The 24,800-nt window shown below is 43.2% G+C and overlaps 1 protein-coding gene across 1 annotated transcript in view; it reads left to right on the forward strand.

Annotated features, from left to right (window-relative positions):
- The first annotated feature begins 4,076 nt into the window (after positions 1–4,076).
- Positions 4,077–24,800, forward strand: part of SLC41A3 (solute carrier family 41 member 3) — a 66,037-nt gene continuing 45,313 nt past the window's right edge. Inside the window, exon 1 of the mRNA XM_084530701.1 lies at positions 4,077–4,114. The gene's annotated coding sequence lies outside the window, so the exon portion shown is untranslated. The remainder of the gene's footprint in view (positions 4,115–24,800) is intronic.

Raw genomic sequence — 24,800 nt, forward strand, 5'->3', positions numbered from 1 at the left:
TCCATGTGCCCTTGCCAAGAAAGTTTTACATTTCCCTTTTTCCTCGGCTGCTGTATCCAGCCTTGGCACTCTATGTACTTATTATATTTATTTCTTGGAGTTGCTGGTTCCAGCTTTGGCATTTACTGCATTTCTGTATTTGTCTCCCTATCCCTGTCTGACATCATTCAAATGAGATCAGGGTGGGAAAAGAAACCACAGTTTGGAGCGTGTAGTCAGGTATAATAATAGGAATAAGATCTTATATAGTGAGAGAAATGATAGACAGTTGGCTAGTTCTGAGCCAGATTGTTCTCCAGGAGTTTTGCCATTGTTTTCAATGAGATCAGAGTTGGGCATTTGGCTGCGGTGAGAATTGGACTGGGGCCATGTTTTTTTTCATCTAGACTGTCCCAAAACTCAGGAGTGTTTAAATCTGGCTTCCCCTTGGTGAGACCATGCAATGCTTGGATGTACTTGTGTGTGAGTTGATTGTGAATGTGCCATGTAGGCAGAGCCCTGGGGTTACGTTCCCCAGCAGAACTTGCAAGAGGGATTGAGATTGTCTTTGTGCCATATCGCCTTGCATCCTCTTTTTTTTGAAGACATGCCTGTCCCAGATAATGGCCAGAGTCATTCTGGCTCACTGTGGTGTCTTTGCAAAGCTGTAAATGCCCAACTGTTATGTTAAAAAAAAAAAAAAAAAGTTGGTGCTTTATATATTTTCAGGAAGGCAATTCTCTGTTTTTGCTGATTTCTTGAAGTCTTCTGATGTGTAGCTTGAGTTCAAAGAAAAAAATCGAGACACAAGGCTATCCTGTTAGTCACTCCAGATTTAGAACAGTGTTCTTTAATGCAATAGTTATGCTTGGTCTTGGCCCTCTATAATCTCAATTTGATTTATTTAAACCACTGTGAAAAAATCTGGGAGGTTGGCAAGCTGAATTTCTTAATTCCCTGATTCATTTTCTTTATTTCTTTAATAAAGAAAATGAAAAGAAAACAAGCCTGAGAATTGATGTATGGTGTATACCACAGCCTCTTTGGATGGGTAACATGAATCTGTCACACGTGCTTCAGTTATAAATCACTCTACGCCATAGGGACATTAAGACTCTTATTACAAATGTACGTGTTGGGAAATTGTTCTGCAAATGCTACATGTACGTGTTCAGTAGCTAATTTGCAATTCTGAAAAACTTGGCTTGTTTACGTCTTCTCTGAAGTAACCCAGGGTGCCTGGTCCATGTTAGGAAATGGGCTGCTTTGCCAAATGAAGTTTGGGGGTGGGGGAAGAAAAAGAAAAAACGGAAAAAAGTAGTTAGTTGGGTAATATTGTAGCACAAAATGTCCCAACCTGGTAACCCTTTTTTTTATATTATTATTATTTAATTTAATTTTGAATTTATTTTTAGCACTAATCATTTCAGAGAGATGTTTTTCTCTTTGAGGGTGGAGTGGGGAATTCTCTACGTGGATGGAGAGGCCAGGTCCTGGCACTGCTTCGGTCCATGGTTCAGGCCATGGGGAGCACATCATCTGCTGGGCACGCAGCGTAGCATCCTCTGCTCAGTCTCTAGAGGCAGACTGTTACAGGCCCAGCTCAAAGAAACTGGACTTCCAAATTGATTTATAGTGGCTAGTGATTTAAGCTCTAAAGATCTTGTTTTGATCCTTGCTACGTTTGTCAAAGTGAGTGTTTTACCAGTCTTTCCACCTAAGATTTATGTAGCAATGTCTGTCTCTGCACAGTTTGAATCTGCCTCTGGTGTGAAGCTCTGAATACTAAGCTTCATTTTTATGTGATTTTTTTTTTCTTTCTTTTTTTTTTTTTTCCACAAAATTAGAATTAAGTCAGATTTTCTTGCGGGGAGGGGGAGAGGAAGAAAATCTGTGAAGGTTTCCTTGCCCTGAGGGGCAAGAAACTAGTAGCCTGTGACTTATTGTGCCTGTGGACTAGCCAAAAGCCTGATCTCTTATTTTTGAAGGAACTGATAGAGCTAAAGACCATCTGTCAGAGCAGAATTTCTGAGATATGAATTAATATTTGATTATCTGTTTTTAGTGTGGACACTGTTGAACATGCCATCTGGAAAGAAGAAGAGCCTATATAATTATAAGGCGATATGTGTAGAAAAGGAATCCAAATTTGAGGATGCAATGAATGAATCAGTGCTTAATTCAAGTGCTTCTGAAGTATTTGGATGATATGATAGACTATTTTAAAAATGCTTTTGTCAAGTCACTGCTCTCTAGTTGTTTACCTGGAAACACAATACCAGCCAATAATAGAAGTATGTTGCTGATATGATAACTTTACGCTCAGCTAATGTCAACAAAACCCAAATCACAGGGAATTCAGAGGGCGTAAATAAATCTGTTGAGTTTAACCCCATGTCTGATTGCAGATAGGAAGGAAGCCAAGTTGCCATGTGAGTCCCGAAGATGTTTCATGGTTTTTAAATGCAACACAAGGCATCTTTTCTGACTTGTGGCTTGGTGAGGACTATGTTGGTGGACCAGAGGTTTTAGATGTTGATGAGTTCAGCCAGCAAACAGTGCTTTATATGAGAAGGGCCCTCTTGTGTGGTCGCAGATTTTCAAAAGTGGATCAGAGTTTTACTTGGCATAGCTTGAAGTTCAGGCCTGGCACGTTGGTAGGCTACACCAGTATGTAGTGGCTGCACTCCGTGGCTGCACAGTGCATAACAGGTTCTTGGAGGACAGAGTACTGAGGCTGTTCTCCCCACCATACTGCTTGCTTTGGCCCAGGGACTCTGGACATTACGTACAGTACAATAAATCACCTGTCTATTTGTGAAAGCTGCAGTTTCTTACAGAATTGAATAGCTTTTGAAGGAGGTGATATGAAGACTTCTCATATGAAGCCTGGATGTTGCTGCCAGTCACAACACAGTAGGAAGAAGAAAAACTCTGAGGAAGAATTTTCCACAGGGAAAATGAGAGAGATTAAAGGAAAAAATCTTTTGGAAACACATTAAATTTCAGTGAGTTTTAAGCACTTCATCCAGTGATTTTAAAGCAATTTAGACACCAAAGACTTTGGAATAATCTTTAGCATGCTTTAACCTTGTGTGGTACATGTAGGTTGTAGAGACTGCATCAGAAAATATTGTGTAGAGTTGAATTAATTCCCCTTTTAGATGTGTAGTCATGAAGATTTAGTCTGATAATGGAAGTTTAATAGAATCCAAGCATGAATAATATGCAATTATACTTCTGCTGGATTATTTGTATCAAGGGACAATTTTAAGACTACAGTTCAGTACCTATCATTATAAACAGTGAGCATGAGCTGTTGTTGTAATAATAAAATGATGATAGAGATTGTGGTTTCAGCAGAAAAAGTGCCGAATTGTGGCACGCAGTGTGGTTTCTGAAAGACAGACACGTCATAGGAGGCTGGTGTCCCTTGTGTGAGCAAACACGCTTTCTCTCAATCTACTCAAATGCCTATGCGTTAAAGAAAAGGAAAAGGCAGTTTGATTCCTGCCCGTGACTGTAAGGAAACCAAATAACAGATGACATTGAAATTATGTTTTTTCAGAATACCTATAATGCCCCCATGGGGACCTGTGCAAGGGGTCTGCCTTTAAAGCAATGTAAAATGTTGAAGATGAGGGAGAACCATGCTGGTTTTGAGTAAAGCAGGAAGGGAACTAGCATGAGGGTTGTTGGATCAAGTTTTCTGCATGTCCTTGCTCACAGAACCCGAGCTCTCTCCGTATAGTCCCTGTATGTGCCTAGCCTAGCACCCATAGTGACTCCAAATTGCTGATCATGCTGTTCACACCCAGTAAAATCCATCTAAGCTACGCTCCACGCCCCCTAGTGCTGCAGGATCCGGCCTCTCATCCTTCGTGCTCCACACACCACCTCGCCCTGCTTACGCAAGCGGGCCAGCGAGCCAAGAGAAACCTCTGAACTCGCTGGCTGTGACAGCAGGCGGTGGCAGCCAGGTTTCTGCTGTCATCCCTCGGAGGCATCAGGCAGGCGGCAGAAGGCGCCAGGGTTCAGGCTCCCAGGGCCTGCCCTCTCCCCAAAGCCTCCCGTTGGGGAGGCCACGTTGGCACCGTAGGATCTGCTGCTTGGGACCATGGCGGTGGGGATCAGGGTATGTGAAAGGGGAGCATAGAGGGTTTTGGATGCGTGTGTAATGGCCGTTCAGCAGCTTGGGACTGGTTTGTCTCTCTTCTAAGCTGGTTTATATCCCCAGGTTTTCTGTCAAGCTCCAAGTCGCAATTAACAAGTGCTTGTTTATACAGTGCTTGCTCTAGGCCCTTATTTGCCTAGCAAAGCATAATGCGCAACATCTAAACAAAGAGAGCAATGTGGGCTAATTAATTCCTGATTTGGGGAATCAAAAGATAAATTCCTAAGTAAACTAAGTTTTCCTAAAACTGCATAACTCTTCCCACCTACTTTCTCTCCTCATGCACTCCTCCCTGCGTACAATAAATAAAGCAGCCACCCGTGAAACACGCAGCTCAATTGAAAACATAATGTGCTCAATTGGGGTTTGGAGGAGCACCAAGGAATGATCTTCAGACCATACTGAGAAGCTTTCTGGACACTATGGGAGTGCTGCAGTGCCACAGGCCACCGTGACCAGCATCTGCTGGGAGACGGCGCCTTGCTTGTCCCGTTGGCCAAGCAGGGCCATTTGGGGTAGGGTTGCCTTCAGAGGTGAACTGGAGCCCTAAGACTCGGGTGTGCTGGTCTCTGGTCTTCCGGGTGGAGAGGCTCCTTCAGTGGACAGTGCCACGTATTTAAATTGCTGTCTTTTGGCTTTCCTTTCAGAGGGGTGTGTGGATAGCTGTTGCCCTTAGCTGCCTTGGTGAGTACCTTCCCTCCATCAGGATCAGTTAAATAAAATACGCTACGTTGTAGTAGGATCCCAGGACAGGGGGTATGGTTGTTTCTGGCATGCACTATGTGTAGGATGTCTATAGCTGCCTGTGCCCATGCTCTGTAAGGAGATGCCTGTAACACTAACCTCTGCTTGCAGCAACAGCTGACACTGAGTCTTTCTGGGGAAGGATTTTGTCTGCCTGATGTTAGCCAGGGTATAGGGAGGTGGCTGGTAGCACAATGTGAGATGTCTTTGGTGTGGAGTTGGGTGCACATCCCATCCCTCTGATGTACCCCCCAGTTCCCCTTAACTTAATGGATTTGCATCCCTGAAGTATTTCTCCACTTCTGAGAGGCTTACTGGGTGATCGTTGCTGGTGACTGAGCTGACCAGGGAGAGCTGTGCCTCCTGAGCCCTTTCCATTTGTCTTCTGTCAAGGTAAATCCTGAGGGCCTTTTTTCCAGTTTCAGTCAGACCTGTAATTGGAATTTCTCTTTCCAAGATGTGCTAATATCAGTGTCACCGGAGGGTGTTCATTAGCTGAACGCAAGATATTTACTGGGGCTGGTCCAGGAGTGGCTGTACAGTTTTATATGGGGGCTCAGAGAAGATAGTTGGGTTTTTAAAACTTAGGTTCAGTGGGAATATCACCTGTCAGCATCTGGCACAGTAAATTGCTGTGTCAGTTTGTTGACAAATGTTAATAAAAACTATGAGTGGGACCAGAAGTGCCCCGATCTACACCACTCAAAGCTGTATTTTATTTTATTTTTTTAGCATCATGGGATACACAGGCACATTCTGGAAAAAAAATTTGAAGTTTAAACACTTTCTTCCTACTCGTGGGAGCTGAAAACTCAAGCTTACTGTAAACAGCCTTAGAAAACATTTTACGTTTCCAGAGTTATGAGTCCAAATGTTTCCATGAAGCAGTGACACAGTTTGAGGGTAACAACACCAGCACACTTTGTTTCTTTAGCATAATTTTTTTCTGAGAGTTGTACAAATTCTTTTTTTTTTTTTTTTTTTTAATAAAAATAAAATACTACTCTTGCTTTTTGGGACAAACATCTCCCTTCTCAGAGTAGATTTTGGTCAGAGGTGGGGAAAGGGAAGTGTGTACTTCCTTAAATAAATATCTATATGTGTTTTTAGTATTTTGGATATTTTATTTTTCAAGCAGAAAGTTGACTTTTTTTTTTTTTTTATAACCATTGGTTAGTACTATGGAAAATGCACAGAGCTGTTTTGGCTGGATGGAGCAAAGCAGCGGGTTAAATTTTAGCACATTTAGCAGCACAGTGATCTCTCTTCTGTGAAAGACAGGATTGTATTATGTAACAGCCCGGCTGCCAAATACTTCTGCTGGCAGCGGTCAGCCTTCTATGCACCATTGACATCAAAACCTAATGAGGTTTGATCCAGAGAAGGGATTTGAAAGGACGTCTTGTTTTTCTTCAATCTTCACAAACTGAACTTGTTTAAAAAGGGGGAGAAAAAAAAAAAGATACAGAGTCTTGTTTGATAAATGAGGAAAAACAGTGTTTTTTTCTCCGAAGTTTTCGCTGTTTATTGGTTTAACAGCTATTGCTCAGAACAAGTCGTTTCTATTTACGGTGTTTATCATATCAGCTAACCTTGTGTGATGGATCGAGGGGGCTGGAGGTCAGGTCTCCATGTTTTCCCTCCACGGGGGCTTTCTGACAGCTTACCTTACTATCTCCTGTGCCTAATATTTATACAGCGTCATATTCAGTAAACACAGGACCAAGCAAGCGTCCCACTTTGTATACCCCACACAGTAAGTAAAATACTTCAGAGAGTAAGTGGCAGCAAGAAACACAGGGCTGTAACAAGGTGGTGTACATGGACACCCAGCTCCATGAAGGCTGCCACAGTGATAGAAGCAACATAGCACGATACTGTGCTATATTACTGTATAATAAAGCAGATCTTACTAATGCACCGACAACTGTAAGGAATATTCTGCTGGATTTATCTAGTCTGGCATCCTGTTTGACAGCAACTGGCAAGGAAGGCTGAAAGGAAGAGATCAGGGAGCAGGGCATGTGTTGAGTGGTCTGTCCCCTGGAGCAACGCTGACCTGCAGGTTAGCCATCTCCTGAGATGGAGATTTCATAGATTGTGACTCTCTGAATATGTTTAATCCCATTTAAGCTCTTATCATGTGGTCATAAGCCTTCAGTTTGTTGTGTGGAAAACCTTTTCCTCTGGTTTATTTCAAATACGCTCTCTGCTTACTTGGACCTAGATTACTTTCTCCACATCATCTTACACAGTGACAGAGGAACACGCCAGCTCATGTGAGTGCAGTGTAGCTCTGGATCAGACATCTCCCTTCTACATGTGTAGTGGAGGCATAGCTGGTATTGGCATAGCACAATAAGATTTTAGCTTGCCTGGTCATTGTTACGTTTTAGGGGGTTATCATGACAGAGCTGTGGTTAAGAATTTGAAGCAAGAATGAGGTGAATTTACAGACGTTTATTAGGAGCAGCTTCCCATGATGTGTAGCATACTTTATGCATCTGTAAAAAGGGAATGCGAAGCTTCTCATATGAGATAAATAGCAGAGCTGCCAACACTAGCAAAAATGAAGGCAGATATGAATGTATGCTTAGCACATTGAATGTTTTACACAAATACAGTGCTTGTCTCAGAAATGTATGCAAGATCATATCAACTTTGCCTTGCCCAGGAAATTCACTATCCTTTTGTTCACTTACCAGCAGGGAAAGTATTGTAACCAGCAGTTTAATATCCCAAAAGTCCCTTAGCAAGTCAGTGGCAGAGCTGGGAGTACAGTTCAGGATCAATGTCTTTCGCTTACATATTTAGTCTCCTGTCCGCATTTCTCTGGGGAAGTATTTCTGGTCACGGTGGTAGAGGTGTTAAATGAACTTGGGCAGTTACTCTTGTATTTCTGCTTTCATCTTGAAAGTTTCAGGACTCTTTGCCTGTTCAACAAGTCATGTCAAAGCTGATCATGAAAAAAACTGCAGAGCCCAGGATTATCAGTACTATTTTGTATTCAGAGCTTCAGCTGCTGCCAAAGGTCTCTGGTGATGGTAGCATGTGTAAGGAACAGAAATGCACTGATTAAGTCCAATAAACTTGAGCGTCTGTGCGTGTTACCAAGCATATGGGAAGGGAATGTGAATGATGAACAGCATTGCTGCGTGATGGGACTGCATTTTGCATGCTGGTCTCAGCATCCGCTTTTCTCCCCTAGAACAGCTCCCAGCCTGCCAGGGTCCTGAGCAGCTACAGAAAGCTGACTGCTTGTGAAGTAACCTGCTAGAGGAATGAGATTTGTTTTTCCTCTCTTCTTTTCTCTCCCTACATATTTCTTCCAAAGTCCCAGCATGTTTCATGTCAGTATTGTGCCAATTAAAACATTTCTCCTTTTAAAAATGGTATATGGTAAAAGCAGTCTGGTGTCACAAAACTGGAGATTTCTTCCTTTAGGAAGGAGTTACTAAACCAAAAGCTTTTTGGTCTAGTGCTATAATATACAGAGACACTGTGCCATATACTCAGAAAGATCCAGAAAAGACCCTCAACCCCTGACCTGAGTTAGATTTCTTGAAGTGCACAGATCTGAGTGGCTTTCAGAGAACTGCAAGAAGACAAGGTAAATTAGTGAAACAGGCTTCAGAAAGTAGCTCAGAAAAGGGGCTGCCCATAGAGCAGTGAATGATAGGGCCAAGAAACTGCTGAGTGCCTTGGAAAAGACAGTGTGTGCAGTCACATCCATTTTGTTATCATATCACTATCTATTTTGTTACCCTGATTAATTTAGGGACAAACAGAGGGTTAGCAGATTACGCTTGTATATCCTGGAAATTATGGGTGTAGTGAATGTATCCTGATTTTAACAGTCACTGCTTTTGTAGGAATGGGTTGCTTTAACAACAGATACTGGAAAATCAAGCCCACAAGATCAAATCTTAATTTTCTTCATCCCTTGAAAATACTGGCTGGGGACACATTTTTTAAAACCCTCCTCACTTACAAGTTGCATTCATGGCAGAAAATCTTGGGCTAGGAAAGCATTTGTGCCCAGTTCAAAGTTTGTGTGGTTTTATGTGTGGGTTTAGTACAGTCTCAAGGAATCCACCCTTAGTACATCTGTAGGACAGCACAACAGTTTACAGTCCTTCATGCCAATATCTTACAAGCTTCCTGAGCAGAAGACAGCTAACCTGAATTAATTGTCAGTACACCAAGGTATTGGAGCAAGAGAAATGCTCTCACAGAGGCATTGCAGTGATTCTCTCTCACTGGCTTTATTGGAGGGTCTGCAAAAAGCATATGAATTTTAACTGCTGCAGTGCCTAATTCTGTCAAAAAGTAAAGAAAATCAGGTAGCTCTTCGGGCTTTTAAAGAGTACTTGTTTACTGATGGAATCAGTGCAAGAACATATGCTCACTGGCAGCAAAGAATAGAACTTTATCCCACAGCACATCGAGGCCAAAACTCGCCTATGAGAGAGAAGATTTTAGTGTGCTGGGAGCCGTAGTCCTCCAAAGGTGCTCGGTCTATAGAGAAAAGCAGATATGAGATATCCAGATACTAATTCTCATCAGTGTCAAAACTAAGAGCTGTCTAGAAAAGAAAGAGTTAACTTGGTTTTCAGTGGAAAACTGCTCGTCTTGTCCAGTTGTTGGCACTTGTCAATGGACCCAATCCGTCAGCGGGACACAGTGCTGGTGTGGGGCTGGCATTTGTGATGGGACAGTGCCCACGGCCCTACTTTTCTGTAACACCTTTTTTGGACTGAATGGAATAATTTTGTAATTCAGCACGGACTTCTCAGTGAAAGTCGAAGTTGCTTAGAGGATGGACTTAGTAAAAACAGTGTTGTCTAAGAGCCTGTTTTAGTACCCCAATTTGGTGTGACTCCCATTGTTTGTGGAGGAGTTGCATTCACGTCAAAATATAGCGATGAGAGGATGAATCATGTTCTGGAATCTTTAATGCAGAAAAGAAAAACATGTAATTAAAGTTGGAGTGATTTATAGTATGAACCCATTCCATCAGGGGCACATCTGAAGAAGTATGAAGGGTGTCCTCATATTTACAATACATGAGCCAAAACCAGAGAGCGTGGTGTCCAAGTTGTTTTTCACAAACCAGGCATGACACGCTCTTCTTGACATCGCCTGACAACTAGACATTGTTAATGGGTTATGTTAATGTATATTAAGGCAGGGAAATTGTTGGCATTTGGTTGATAATTAATTCAGAAATGATGACATTTGTAAAGCCTTTACAATGCAGTTTATACGAAGTTATTTCAATACATGTATTGCAGCAGAGCACAAGAGGGGATATTTGCATAATGCCTTGGATGTGCTCAGACTTTTCTCAAATCTCTGTATTGATGTGGCTACCACAGGCTTGGGAAAATGACAGAAAAGCGCCAGACTTGGCATAGCCCAGAATACAGGTTTGGCTCCCAATATGTGCAAGCTAGCTCTAGACAGTGCCCAATTTTGAAGCCAGGTGGTGTGCCCCAGTATTTCATCCTGTCCTTGTTCTGGGACCATGGTGAGTCCCAGAAGCCAAGGCAAACACAAAGCTAGCTTTTGCTGGGTTATGTTTGGCTGACATTTCCTGAAGGAAAGAGCTCAGGAAAATAAAAATTTAATATTTATTGGGCATCATAATAAAAATAGGAGTAATAGCAGCTCATTAAACAGAGCAGTTGCATCTCCCCCTTTTACTTCTGAGAGGCCAGTGGGAGAAACAAGCAAAGCAGTCTGTAGCGGGGAGAAAGGATTAATTCTCCCTGTATCTAGCAGAAAGGAACATTTTCTGCAAAACAAATTTGGGAAGAAACTATTTATTCTGTATTTAAAAGGCTGACTAGGTAGCCCAGATCACATATAGCCAACCACCATCCTACAGGAAACAAACAAACTTTCCATTAGTTCTGCACTTCAGTGGTTTAAAATGACTGTGGATACAGCATTGGAAATAGCTGAGAACATCTGGAAGGGTCTGCATGTTCCGCTAACAAGACCATCTACCTAGATCTGGGGTACAGTGTACCAGCCTGTATACCTCTCATCAGTAAGCTGGAATTTTCTGCCCTTTCTCTCAGTTGTGCCCTGTTTGCTTTTTTGCCTTTATTTTTTTTTGTCAGTTCGATGCAGTCAGTGTTTAGACTTACCTCTCTGAGCTTTTTGGGTGGAAAAAAAAAAAAAAGATGGGTTTTGGATAATTAACCACTATTTTATGGTATTTGTTGTGATGTTGTCTCCTGTAGTGTTTGGCACAGAAAAGGGATTGGGAGCTAAATCCAGTAAAAGATGCAAATACCTATGTGTTGTGTAATTTTTCCTTGTAGCTATTTAAATTCAGCATTAACAGCCCCAAAGGGGCAAAAACTAAATAATTATCATTTCCTATGAGCTAATGTAAGGAATTCTGCACCGAGTATGGTGGTTTTCATGAATCTCACTCTTTTGTATATGCACTCATCTAATGCAATATATAAGGACCCATGAAGTCCCTAAATCTGGATAGTACACTGCTGGCCTTTGGGGCTGTGGGAAAAGAGTAGCAGGCAAATGAAGGAAGATACTACATCTGCAGGCTCCTCAGGTCCACCTTGCCTGTTGGATGACCCTGAAGATGGTAAAATAGGAAAGGGAACTTCTTCCACATCAGCAAAGGATACCTATAATGGTCACCTTGCTCTTTCTGTCTTCATCTCTAGGCTGGAAAACCTGGGGGATGCAACCCCATTTTTCCTAAATAATTTGCAGGAGTGTAGAGTAGGCCAAGAGGTATTTTTACCAGGTACTTTTATTGTAGCCACAGCTTTTGGTACTAGGTCCATGAGGAGCCAGAGCTGCAGAACAGATCAGTGGATAGCCTGTCCCAAAAGCCCTGGGACTTCATTCAAACGATGCAACCCCAATAGCATTGTCCTTCACTATCAACAAAACGCTCTGCACCTGGTTAATGTGTTACTGATACCACAGGGGTTCCTATCTTACAGTACTTTGTGTCTGACACAGATGGAGAAAGGAGCAGTTGTGTACCATTTTCATAGACTCATAGATAACTATGGGTAGAGGAGACCTCTGAAGGTTTCTGGTCCAGTTTTCTTCTCAAAGTAGTGCTAACTTCCACATAAACAGGTCTATTCAGGGAAGCATGAGAATTTAGTCCCTCATATTTGATGGTGTACTTGGATACTTACTATAAATAATGTGTTCTAGCTTATTATCTATACATAGCATATTATCCCAAAGTGATCTTCCATTTTGAGGTTCTGCTCAAAAACAGAAGGTAATATCTTAATATTTAGCAAATGTAAGAATAGGCAGGATAGTAGAACTGTTTTCTGGCACTGTGTATTCCAAGAAGAATCACAAATTGATTAGGGAAGCTTTTTAAAAAAATTATTCTGGGGATCTGCCTTATGCAATGTTATGCATTTATTCTTGGAAAGGTTGCCCTGTTATGATGTTTTAGGTTAGACACACCAAAGTTAAAAGTTATACTTCCCTCAGCTTTATCTTCTGATCTTGAAATGAAATCTCAATGTATTTGTAGACTGGGGACAAAGAAAGACCCAAACCCAGCAGCAACAAATTGTTCCCTTTCTGATACAAGGATATGCTTTTATCAGTTTATGAATTTGTTTCCCCCTGTCACTTGGCTGCATTGCAGTCATAATCATTACCTTTTAACACCAGAATGAAGCAGATTTACTCCGTATGTCTCATACTGTATGTTGCTCCATTATGTACTCTAGCTGTGCCCATAGCTCTGTGACTCCCATGTCAATGCTGCAAAAGCCAGTAAATTGCAAGCTCTTGGCAACAGCAGCAACTATTCCCCCTGAAAATATTGCATTATATTCCCTGGCAAAAGAGAACATCTAATGGAGTACAGATGATGTGAATTAATCTCTGAATAAGCATTTAATTTGTTGGCCAAGATGTGATTGCCCTTTTTTTTTTTTTGTAGCATTCTCATAATGAACATAAAAAGATTACAAGATTTGTGAATGTAGTCAGTCCTGTGGAAGCTCTGGCAGCTGTCTCTGCTTTGACTTCATTTTTTTCCCCTTAGTAATTAAAAACACTTCTACATGTTCAGAACTCAACCATCGCTATGGGCACTTCCAGAACAAGATGTGGGATTCAGAGCTCCGTCACCTCACTTAGCCCCTTCCAGCCAAAAATGCTGAAGAAAGGTGAGTTGAGACTTTGAAAAATGTATTTCTTGCACAGGTTATTAGAACATAACATGTTGGTTTGTCTACAAGCACATGAGTTAAAAGTATTGCTATAGCTGAGATGCAGGACACTGAGATGGATTCCTTCTCTTGGGTAAACCCTGCTTTCATTAGGCTCAACAAAGAGTACACTGTGGTGGCCTGCAATAAATCTTGACCCCATACCATTTCCAAAGCACTGTATGGCATGGTCGAGAATGGATTTTGGTAATTACATAAAACTTTGATTAAAACTACATAGAATATGTTTGGATATTCACAAACTCATTAGCAGGAGGTGAGAGGAAGACCTTGTGGATTTCGAGACAATGGAAGGGTCTTGCACAAGGAGTATGTTTACAATCATGACAAAGGAACTGGAAACAGGGGAAGGGAAGAGAGAAATGAGTAGAAAATCCAAAAGGTTCTTTTGAACTGGATCCTGGAAATAATGGGGTGGAGATACGGTTTTGCAGGCAAGGCCTGTCTTGGAGAGAAATCAGGGGGCTGGGAAACCTGGATCCCACCAGCACTGCACTAGACTCCATCCTACAGCTTCTGGGATCTCCAGTTGCTGTTGCAGCTGAAGCTGCATGCCTGCTCCAACAAGGATGGGGCTGGCCCTCATCTCCACACATACTACGTGGGGTGAAAAGCTGGGGAATTGCACTGGAGAGGTCGGTGCTGTGGGCAGCTGGGGAAGATCCATGAATAGGAGACTTCACCATCCTCTGTGGCAAGAAGCAGTTGTGGCCTGATGGAATGGTGATGCGGTCAAGGACTTAGTGTTTAAAAAAGGAGGTGGTGACAGGAAGATTTGCAAGCAACAGATGTGGAGAAGAAGGAGAGTTCAGGGTCAAGGAGGATGGTGCTGCTGGTTCAGGGGCAAAAAGGAGGCAGCTGGAGATGGAGTGGTGGGTGCTGGGCCATGTTCAAAAGTGGGCTTCTCAAATGGCTGTCACTCTTTTCAGCAGTTAGTGCATGTGGCAGGTTGGCACAGCTCAGAGCCATGTTTCCAGCCGCTGGGGCTCTTGGTTGCAGGGGAGGATTTTCTTCTCCAGCATATTTCTGCAGGGCTGGTGTTAGGAGGTGGGAAAATGTTACCTTGGGCTAAAGCCAAGGAGTGGAGGAAGGATAGCTGGGGTTTTATTTCTGGTCCCAACGCAGGTGTAAGTTTTGCAGGAGTCATTTAACCTCCCCTTTTCCTTAATATAGAAGAGAATAATAACCTCTTTTTATCTTGTAAGGATATTTTAAGGCTTAATTCCCTAGTGAAGCACATCTGAAGTAAAAATTGCTGGTGAGAGGTAGAAAACTGACAGCAATGCTCACACATCTGGGACTTTGTTAAAAGTATTTGACTGTTAACCCTTACCCCATAGGACATCTATGTTTTGGCATCCGTTCTCCTGTTTTACAATGTTTGAGCAGGTGTTGTTTGCTGTTTTCCCAGTTAAACTCACGTGGCGAGGTCAAATAGCTTCTTGTCTGATACAGAGATGTCAAACTGACTTTGACAGCAAACTGCAGTGGGGCCCAACCATCAGCATCAGGTGGCCTGCTGTGATTTTCCCTATTTTGTAGCAGATTGCTCAGGGGTGATACAGCCAGGTCTAGATTCAGTGCAGTTCAGCTGACAGGTAACTGGGAACACTAGGAAAAAGAAAACAGAGAAATTTCTTTACAGCAATTTGGGTAAAAATATACCCATTCCTCCTGTGGCTCTCATATGTCACAAAAATTCCTGGGACATGTGCTGCATGATTTTCAAGGATGATGAACACTTACATTTCCTTGTGTCCAGTGGAAGCATAATGTTAATTTATTTACTGATTGACTGACTACTAGCAAGAAACTACAAGGAGGGGAAGTGCAATGAGACTGAGTTTCACAGATTGATACGATCCAGGAAAAAAAAATCTAGAAAATCTTTTTTGTTGTTAAAATTGCATTTTTCACGTTCATCAGGGTTCTCTTTGCTCTGTAGTGTGGGAGGGAGGAAAAAAACAAGGTCTGGCCTTTTTAATGTGCACTTTGCTTTGTGTACCTTAGGACGTTCACCATGTGGAGGAGCCATACAGATTGGCTAACCTGTCCCACGTGTGATAAAAGCTTCGAGTACCAGGTAGGATGGGGACACTCTTGTACTGATAGGCCACTCTACTCAGGAATAATCAGTGCTCTTCTGGGCAGGTAACCTCTATAGACAAGAGAAGAGAAGCAAACTGAGCCAGAAGGAAACGTTTAGTTCCTATTATATGACTGGGAGAGAAAGGTACAAAAATGATGTGATTTTGCTTGGAATTGTTGGATGTAGGTGGTGAGGCTGCACTATAACCTAGTCTGCTGGCACCTGGCATTTAAATCAGCCATTGAACTCATTCTCCCCTGAGCCTCAGAGGTGACTGATCATTTTAAATTATTACTCAAAGTGATTGATTGAATTCCATCTGTATGGATCTATTTTGCTGTTAGGAGAGCTGCTGTGTGTTTCACTGGTATTCCCCCCCCCCCTCTTCCCACTCCTGTCCCTGGGGTTTGCTGTGTGCAGTTTTCTATCCCTTAAGTTTTCCTTGAAAATTCAGATTCATTCAGTTCCATGAATGCACGATTCACAGTAGAGCTGACACATTTCATTAAGCTCAGCACATTGCGTAGAGGCTTGGCAAAGGGTCCCTGGGCTTTATTCAACCCAGACACACCGTGTGACCAGCTGTCACAGGCTGTGTTGTAAAATTAGAAGAAAACCATAAAACAGAGTTGAGGGAAAGGAAAAAATTGTCCCTCTCTGGGGACAGCACTCTGAGTTGTGACAAAAGATTCTCAGAGCCCATCAGACACACACAAAAGCTTTGTGCAGAACTCAGCTGGTTTCATTTTGCATGCTTGAATGTTATATCATGGGTAGGTGCCACTGTATAAAGGATCCACCTTGTTGCTGCTGCAGCACAAAGTTGTGCTTTTAACCAGCTGTCCAGGGTACATAGCTGTTAGTGGAACGCTGTATCCTTTTAACCAGGCTGCAGGAATAAAAAGAACTTGTGAAAACATTGCGTCTTGCTCTGTTATGTTAGGGAACAGTGTAAGAATAGAGAGTTGTGCAGCTCTTTCTGTAAAGGAAAAAAAAATCTATATTCATAAGATCTCACAGAATCTGGGGTAGGTGGCCACATGTACTGGTTGTCCTCATTTTGCAGAGCTCTTTTTCCCCCATGCTGTGACGTAGCAGCACGTCGTGGCATTCTTCACCATACAGATGCATCTGAGCATGGGTTTTGGGGGGCTGTTATGTGGCCCCAACCCCAAGCATTGCAAAGCTGTGGCCTCTGCTATTGACTCCACATAGCCAATACGGCAGGGTGGTTATCAGAGTGCTTTTCATGCACAGGATGATGGATTGGGAGAGAGGGATCTGGAATGCATGTGTTTGGAGCCTCTTTTTGGGGAAGCATCCAGCAGGAGTCAGCTGGTGCGTGAGGTTTGTGCTATCTGATTAAATATTTAAAGGCTTGTTATGTGTTTGACTGTTAGGACTGTTGCATTTAAGGGATCATTTGGAGGAACTGAAGGCTTTTCTGTGCGTTTTTTTTTTTAATGTCAGATGTCTGAAACAGGACTCCCCAAAGTAGCGGATATGAGGAAACTATGTTCTGAGTGAATTGTCCACAGTCAAACAGCAAGTGAGTAACAGAGCTGGGACAGAACTCCTATTTCTTGGCTTTCAGTGTTGCAGCATATCTACCAGGTGTTGTTTTTATTGTCACTATTTTAGATAATTGGATGATGTATAAATAGGTCATAGCTTTGGTAGAGAAATAATTGTAGATCTCAAGGCACTCATAGATGACTACTGTAGATGCTAACAAAATTAGTTAATCAACAGTGGTAAAATTATATCATCATCCAGTAAGTGAAGCATGAAACACTGTGACTGGAATCTGTTCCGTGCCTGCTGTTTACCTTGACTCATGCCAATTTATAAAATGGGTTAAGCTATTTCCGTTCTAGCATCATGTTCTCCATGTGGGAGAAAGCTTGCCTAATGAAATGCTTCCAAGTGAAAAATTGTGTTCCAAAGCTCATTAATCTCTTTCCTCTGTGATAAGGAGATGCAGTTCTATGTCCGTGCTGAATCCTGACCCCTCTGGTGCAGAGGTGGTAGCAGAATTGTGAGCAATATGGAAATGAAATACGTTAGGTTCACATTTGTTTATATTTAAGGGCCGCAAATAACCTTGGATAGAAAAACAGCTTCCTGAAGGCGTGAAGTGGCTACTGCAGTGACTGTTCCGTGTGATGCTATCAGTTCCATTCATCCCTTATAATCGGGTCAGTACGTTGAAAAGGCAAACGATGAGGCTGCTGAGGTGTGTCAGTACAGTAAAAGAAGGTTTGGGTCCAGGCCTGTTCTCAGTTGGACTCAGGGGTGTCAGGTCTCTGTTCTGCACACTGACACAGCTTGAGTACTGCAGAAAGCCCCCGTGTACTTCATGATCACTCAGGCTGTAAGCTGGGGTGGATTTGGGCCTGGAAAAGACCAGGCAGCCTGTTTTCAGTAGGTATACTGCAATTTCCTCTTTTTAAGCATAGTACAGATCCTTTGAGTCTGAGTTAGAGCAGAAAATATCAGGCTAATCTGGCATGATACACTGTACAGGAATGGATATGGCTTTTTGCTATACACAGACAGAGATCCTACTAGCAGAATTATTCTCTTCATAAATGGGTTGGAAAGGAACTCAGGTTTGGGAAGCAGTAGGACAGTACCCAGATCCATGGAGAACATTGTGAATGGCTGTGTGGGGCTGATAATGTGAGGAAAACTAAACTGTGATCATAGGTTTCTCAGTGCCTTATCCGTAAGGAGCTGGTAGCATTCAGCATCTCAAAGGATTTAGCCCAGGAAGGGACCTCCGGCATTTCCCCTTATTTCTGTTGTGCTCCTATATGGTTTTTATGACAATACACATCAGGTACAACCTTTCTACAAGCCTATAGTGTGCTGACATACAGAGAGATGCTTTTCCCTGAGGAGCTATGGGATTTCACAGCACTTTTTTTTTTTTTTTCTTCCCCCTTTTTCCAGCTGGGGATCTGAGGAAAAAGGCTGTTTGTAAGGCAGCGTTTTTGTCTGAAGTGGGATGTGACTGGCCTTCCCAATGAAGGGCTTTCAAACGGGCTGCCTGGGGGATAGTACAGCAAACTTGCCCTCTCTGCAGTAGTAAAAGAGCGGCTCTGATGTAGCTGGCCTAGCAAAGCAGATTTACAGAAGCAAAGGCCTCTCGAGGGAGCAAAGCCAGCTGGAGTGTCCTCTTGACTGAGCAAATCGTAAAGGGGGTCCTTATTCTGCTGGGAAGAAGTTGTGGGATTGGCTTTACTTTCAGCGTTTGGCAAGAGGGACATGTCCGCAGCAGGGAGAGGGTTTTGTCCTTAAAGTCTGCATGGTATGGCTACGCTCCTTCCTCAGCACAGGGCTTTCTTGGCTCTGGTTGGGGGGGCTAGGGAAGGCACAATTGAATTGAGAGCGATCCTACAATCACTTCAGTAGCACCAGGAGCTCAAACAGGCCCCAGATCTGCGGAGGAAGGATGTACATTCATGCCACTTTTATTCTTTTATCTGCCAGCGTCAGCTGAAAAGCCCTCAGGCTTTGCATCTTAGCGTCTGTTTGATGCTCTTTGTTTTTCCAGACAGGTGTTTGTATTGATTCAGAAATAATCAAGTGGTTCTTGTCATCTTCAGTCCTGCTATTAGGCATTTTAAGTGTGTGTATGCGGACAGAACTGCCCGCCTGATGTGTGCAGTGACTGTCACGTGTAGATTCAGGAGTTTTGTTTGCAGCTTCTGAAGCATCCTCCTGAAGTAGGTGGTAGATGCATTTTTCCCTTTTGATAGATCGCTTTTTCTGTAAGGTATTATTTGTAAAAAGAAGGAAAATGACTGATGCTGTTCCCTTGGGGTTTTTATATCCAGAAGGACCTCTCACCGAAAATAATACTACCAGACTGGGCAGCAAGGTTTGATCCTCAGAAATGTGAAAAAGTTGTCAAATTCATGTTTCTGGAAGTTCATTTAGCAGGAAAAACTCATATGAAAGCAGCATCTTTAAGTATATGCAGTTCTTAAAACCTGTTTTTGAGGTTTTGAAGGGTAGTTTAGCTTTGGCAATTGACCGCTGGTGTGACAATTACCATGTTTTCCATGGTAATGGCTGTTACTTTTCTTCAGACCACAAAAAAAAAAAAAAAAGCACAAAACACAACAACTACCACCAAAACTGTAGTTCTGTTGAGCAGGGATACCACAGAGTCAGTCTGGTACATGTGAACTAATTGATTTCTAACACACTTCAGAAATGGACTGCTTTCTGAAATAAGAATTATCACTAGCATTAAAATTAGTGAAGATAAATTTCTGCTCTCAGTAAATCCAAGGTTTGAACATAAAGAATGACAGCATTTCATTTACCAATTGACATCTTGGTAATAATCCCCCTGAGTAAAAATCATAGGCATAAAAGCATTTGCACAGATGTGTTGTACAAATAACGTACCCCTAGATGTGGAAATACAGCTGGAGCCCTCTAAGGCAAGAACCCAAATCAAGGTAGGACAATCGCGTGGAAAGCTGTGAGCTACATCCGTGGTTTAGGTGTGGGGTAACTTACCAACTCTGTACCTCAGTCTTCCCATCTGCAGTCTGTGAACAGTAACACCACGCTTCTCAAAACTGTTGGGAAAAATCACGGATAGGAATTTATAAAATAATTTGAGGTCCTCTGGTAGCAGAGTGACATATTTAAATTAGTCAGAACTGCACTAGATATTGAGTTCATGCATGGACCATGGTTCGATTCAGATGCTGTAGGTAAATCTAAATCCATGCCATGGTCACTACGTCTGCAGAGAATGGCTGTTTTCCTTTTAATCTGCTGTTCTTCAATGGGTCTCCAGCCTTTTCTAGCCTGTCTTCGTGAAATGAATTTTCCCCATTCAAAAGCAGCAGTGTTTTATTTTTGTTTTAGCTGTGCTTGGGAATGCAGAGCAATTCAATCAAGAGGAAAATACACCATGAAAAGCTCTGAAAGCCCTGAGGTCAAGGATCTGAAGTTACCCACAATATTAATGACAAACCAGTGGCTGTGCCATGGCAACGGACAGAAGAATATGTGGCGTGGAAACCGTAAGTAGTGTGAGGCTTTGAAAGAGCACAACCGGGAGAAAAATGGAAATTACATGATGTTCTCTCTGTTCTGTGCTAGGACAGCCATGTACAGTCTAATCCCTAATGTTGGCAAGTCCAAGATTTTCAAAAGGGCCCTGTAAGAGACGGAGAAAGGAGTTGGTTTTGGAATTAGGCTGCTGAAAAGTTTTATTTAAAAGGAGAAAGGTTTGGGCAGGAGAAAGTTAAATAAAGTTGCTTTATTTAAAAAAAGGAAGAAAAAAAAAAAAAGGAAGGATGTTGGTGTTATGGGATCTCCATGCCTGGATTCTCCTCTGGGATCCCCTGCTTGGTCCAAGTGAGTCACTATGAAAAATCAAATTGTTGTTTGACTTGATCAGAAACGTGAACCTCAGCTCCTTTGTCAAAGCTGGGAATTAGCAATAGTAAGTTGGGCTGATTCAGAGGGTGTTTGGGTTTCCTGTGAGGTAAAAGAATTGTTTCCCAAACCACCTCCAGACAGAGTAGCCTGCTACTATTTACTTTTACTGGGAGGCTGTGTTTCTGTGACCATCTCTGTTGGCTTGTGGCACAGGGGACAATAAATGGACCTGTCCTGCTCTCACATGGCACTGCTAGGGGAGAGGTATCGAGGCAGGGAGAGAGGCAGCTTTCTGCTGCAGGGCCCAGAGAAAACTGCGGTTCTTATGGTTGGAAGTGTGAGAACTGTTTCAGAAAAAGCTGAATAACATCTATAACAATGGTCCTGCTGTAGTCATGGCCCTGCTGTCACCTTCATTCTGCTAGCAGGTGAGGCACTGATGAGATAACTCTCTCAAATACAGGACGCTGTTTTATCTTGCAGAAACCTCCTCCTGCTTGCTGAGGAGTGTGGCACCTATGGCTAGTCCACACCAATTTATACCAGTCTGGTTCAGGCTTCCACAAACATTTTCCTTTTGACACCAGTGATCGCAGCAAGTAGCTGACGGTGATGGAACTGGGCTGCACAAGCCACTGGTGATCCACACACCGTGACTTGGCTACCCTAGTCTAGAGCAGTTGTATTTTTGTTGTCATATTGCAAGGTGTGCCTGATCTCAGGTGGTGCACAGCAGCATTATGACTTGAAGTCAGTGCCAGCAGTTGCAATTTTGCGTGTTATTCTTCACAAATGCCCTTTTTTCTCTACTCTTTGGCTGCGTGAGCACTTCAGCCATATAGCCTTGCATGGAGCTTTGTATATATGCAGGCTTTTTTTTTTTTTTTTTTTTTTCCTTTTTTAAGCCAAGCCCCTGCTTTTCAGAACGCTGGTGTTATAGTTAGTGACTCAAAACCGGGTCATGCTAAACTGGATTGCTGAGCAGCCCGTGGTTCTGTGCTGCTGTAAGAGCTGTTGCTGCAGTATTTGTTCTGTACCCTGGCTATCAGATGACCTAATTCTCTTTGTGAGAACAAGCAGCACACTTGAGCAGGGAGAGATCTGAGGACAGCCCCATGCAGGAATCTGCCCATTGAATCTGGTGGATTAGAGGAAGTTGCTTGCAACAAGTGAATGAGAACACAGAAAAGAAGCATATAAAGCTTGGGGGGAGGAGGAGGATGGTAGGAAAGTAGCTTGACCTGAAAATGGGAAAAATCAACAGAGAAGGGCAGCATGACTTTGCAGAAGATCGCTAAACATCAGCAACAGAGTGGACAGGGGAAGGAAAACCACTGAAATCAGAGAACATTTAAAAAAAAAAAAAAAAAAGTTCCCTGGATAAAGGCAAGAAGTGGAGAAGCAGCGAACTTTACTGCTGCTGTGAATGTTGCAAAGGATTGCTTAGCACCTAAAATATGCCCATAAGACCCTTTTGATGGAATGAAAGGCAGTAGCTCGGGAGGTATTGAATTCGGAACAGGAGCGCTGTGCAGCTTCTGGGCACTCTGGTGGGCAGTCTCCTTTGAAGCACCCTTTGATTCCTTTGGAAAAGCTGGGATTAAATGACAGGAGGGAACAGAAAGTTCAGCTGGGACACGTGGCCAAGAAATGTGACTGTGTTTTCCTCAGTCAGTTGGCATTTGTTGGATACCTTTTAACTTCTTGTTTAGAGTATTGTTCAGTGGCTACTCAGCTGACTTTGCGTATTTTACTTCTGAACATGGAACAGTTGCATCTTTTCATCTCTAATTCTTGTGGCTTTGCAGCTCCAGCGATACAGCAAACAGAAACAAGATGAAGCTGGCTCCTCATTAGCACTATTATTTCCTGATGACGTGCTGCTTTCCAAAATAATCTTATCTGTAGCAACTCGGTTAACTTTTAACCAACTCCTTCATGTGAATCCTTTTCTCCTTGTAACTAGTATAAATGTCTAACATGGTTATGAATAGATAGAAATGGTGATGAAGAGTGAGTGCGAGAGCGATGAAGAAATGCACATGCTTGGATTAAGAGTGATCCAGAGTTCAGTTTCTGTGGCACTATTTTGTTGACTTGTGTCTGCAGAGCAGGGGTGTGCTCCAGGTTCCTTCCCATTTTCTACACCTGGCCAGGACTGTCTGGCAGCAGTAGTGCCATGGTAAATCTGTAGGAATCTGGCATCTGCCTTAAAATGAATCAGCAGGACAAGACCAATGACCAAGTTTGGGGCAGAAGAGAAGTGTTGTCTCTACTGTTTACTGATGGAGGAACCTGCGTTAGTTTCCACTTTTTGTTGCTTCCAAAAATTGCTACTGAAGGAGAATCCTCCAGGAGAATTTGCTACTGTGCAGCGAGACTGGGGACAGAGAGAGAAAGCAGGAGTAGGGTCAGTCCATGCAAGACTCTGGTTGCCATGCTATTAAATGTGGCTAGTGTGATGGACGCCCTTATCCTTTGGACATTCTGCTAATTCTTTCTCCAAGGGTTATAATTTTGCTGGCCAAACTAGGTATTGAAAACTCTGAGCGACTCTCCCCTACACAAATGGCCCGGTTGTTGCAGTTGGTCTATGGAGCTAGAGTTGCTTTTCTGGCTGCTTTCTTCACTGTCCTCACTAATCCCTTGCTATTTCATAAGGTAGTTGTGTGGCTGTGGACCAGAGCTGCCTCTTGAGTATAACTCCTCATGCACTTGCTGTGCCCCATAACCAGCAGTGGGGCCTGTGGGACTCTGGGGACTTTAGATCTACCTGGAAGTAAACCAGGAGGGGGCTGAATTTGCTGTCACTGCATGCACAGCCCACTGCCAACACGTGTTAGAGCAGTGAGACCCCGGTGGAGCTGCTTTCCTTGCCTGTGTGGCGTATTCCCAGGCTTGCAGAATTCATGGTGTGTCTTGTGGGCTTTGGCTGCCCAGGATCTTCAGTATGCAAAAGAAGGCTGGCCACTGCTCCTCCAGCTGTTCGTGAAGTGATACGTGTCAGTGGTAACCCTGCGTGTAATATCAGAAACAGCAGCCGCAGATGGAAAATCACCAAAGTGCAAGTCGTACTGACATGTTCAACGCCTGACATCAGATCCCTCGGAAAAGATCCTGAGGAATCTGGGAACTGTGGCACATGATGGATTATTTCTGGTTTGGCCTGTCTCCCCTGTGCAGCTTTATTTCTGTCAGTCTGTGCTTCTGACAGCTGGAGGGTTGTGGAAATGCAGCTCATCTCTTGGTGCCTTTACTATTCCTGCACTGCTAATAGGCTGGCGTAAGTCTGAGTGTGACACATGCGAATGTTTATCATATGTCCTAAGGTGACAAAGTCCTGGAGTACAGTCTGCTCTGTTCTTTCCAGCAAGGATGCAAAAAATAATCGTGCATGGTTGCTGGGAGCAGAAGATATGCTAGTACTCCAGCCATTACATTCCATCAGCGTTCATAGGCAATTATGCAGCAAGAAAAACAGCTTACCATGGCTTGGAGAGAAGAGGCAGATTTAAAGCCCATTGCTGTCTTCTGATCCCTGGCAATAAAACATGCAAGGACTACTTCCAGCTCTTGCTAGCTCATCAAGGGGCATGCTCCTAGCTGTTCTGTCACGGTTTTTCCACTGACCCTCTTGCAGAATCAGCTGAACTGGCAGTGTTGGGCAGGACTTGAGAATTCCGGAGCACAGGGTCCCCTGGATGCCAAGCCCTCTGCAGGGCTCTCAGCGCTGTGCAGGTGTGGGGTGGGATGCAGGGAGCGGTGCTGGTCTGTGTTATCACGAGCTTTGGGCCCAGCCTGTCAAACTATGAGTGCTCCCAGGCCCATGGTGCTGCCAGTGGTACTCAGGACATCCAGTACCCACTGTGCAGATCTGGCAGGATGCTTTTAAACTGGCTGAGGTGGTACTGCTTTGGTGTGGGAGGGAGGACCTAGGTGGCTTCTTTTCTTTCAGCCTGTTTCCAAAGGGTTTGAAGAACCTACGGACAGCACAATGCTACAGCTTCCACCAAGTCCTTTATAGTTGAGCTTTCTCCCCCTAAGGATATCTACCAGTAGGAAAAAAAGAACTTGTCCAAACCTCAACCTGAAGCACACATACAAACAAAGCTAAGCCTGAGCAAAGCTGCTCTATAATTCCACA

The sequence above is a fragment of the Aythya ferina genome (assembly GCF_964211825.1).
Source record: "Aythya ferina genome assembly, chromosome: 10".
In the NCBI taxonomy this organism is placed as follows: domain Eukaryota; kingdom Metazoa; phylum Chordata; class Aves; order Anseriformes; family Anatidae; genus Aythya; species Aythya ferina.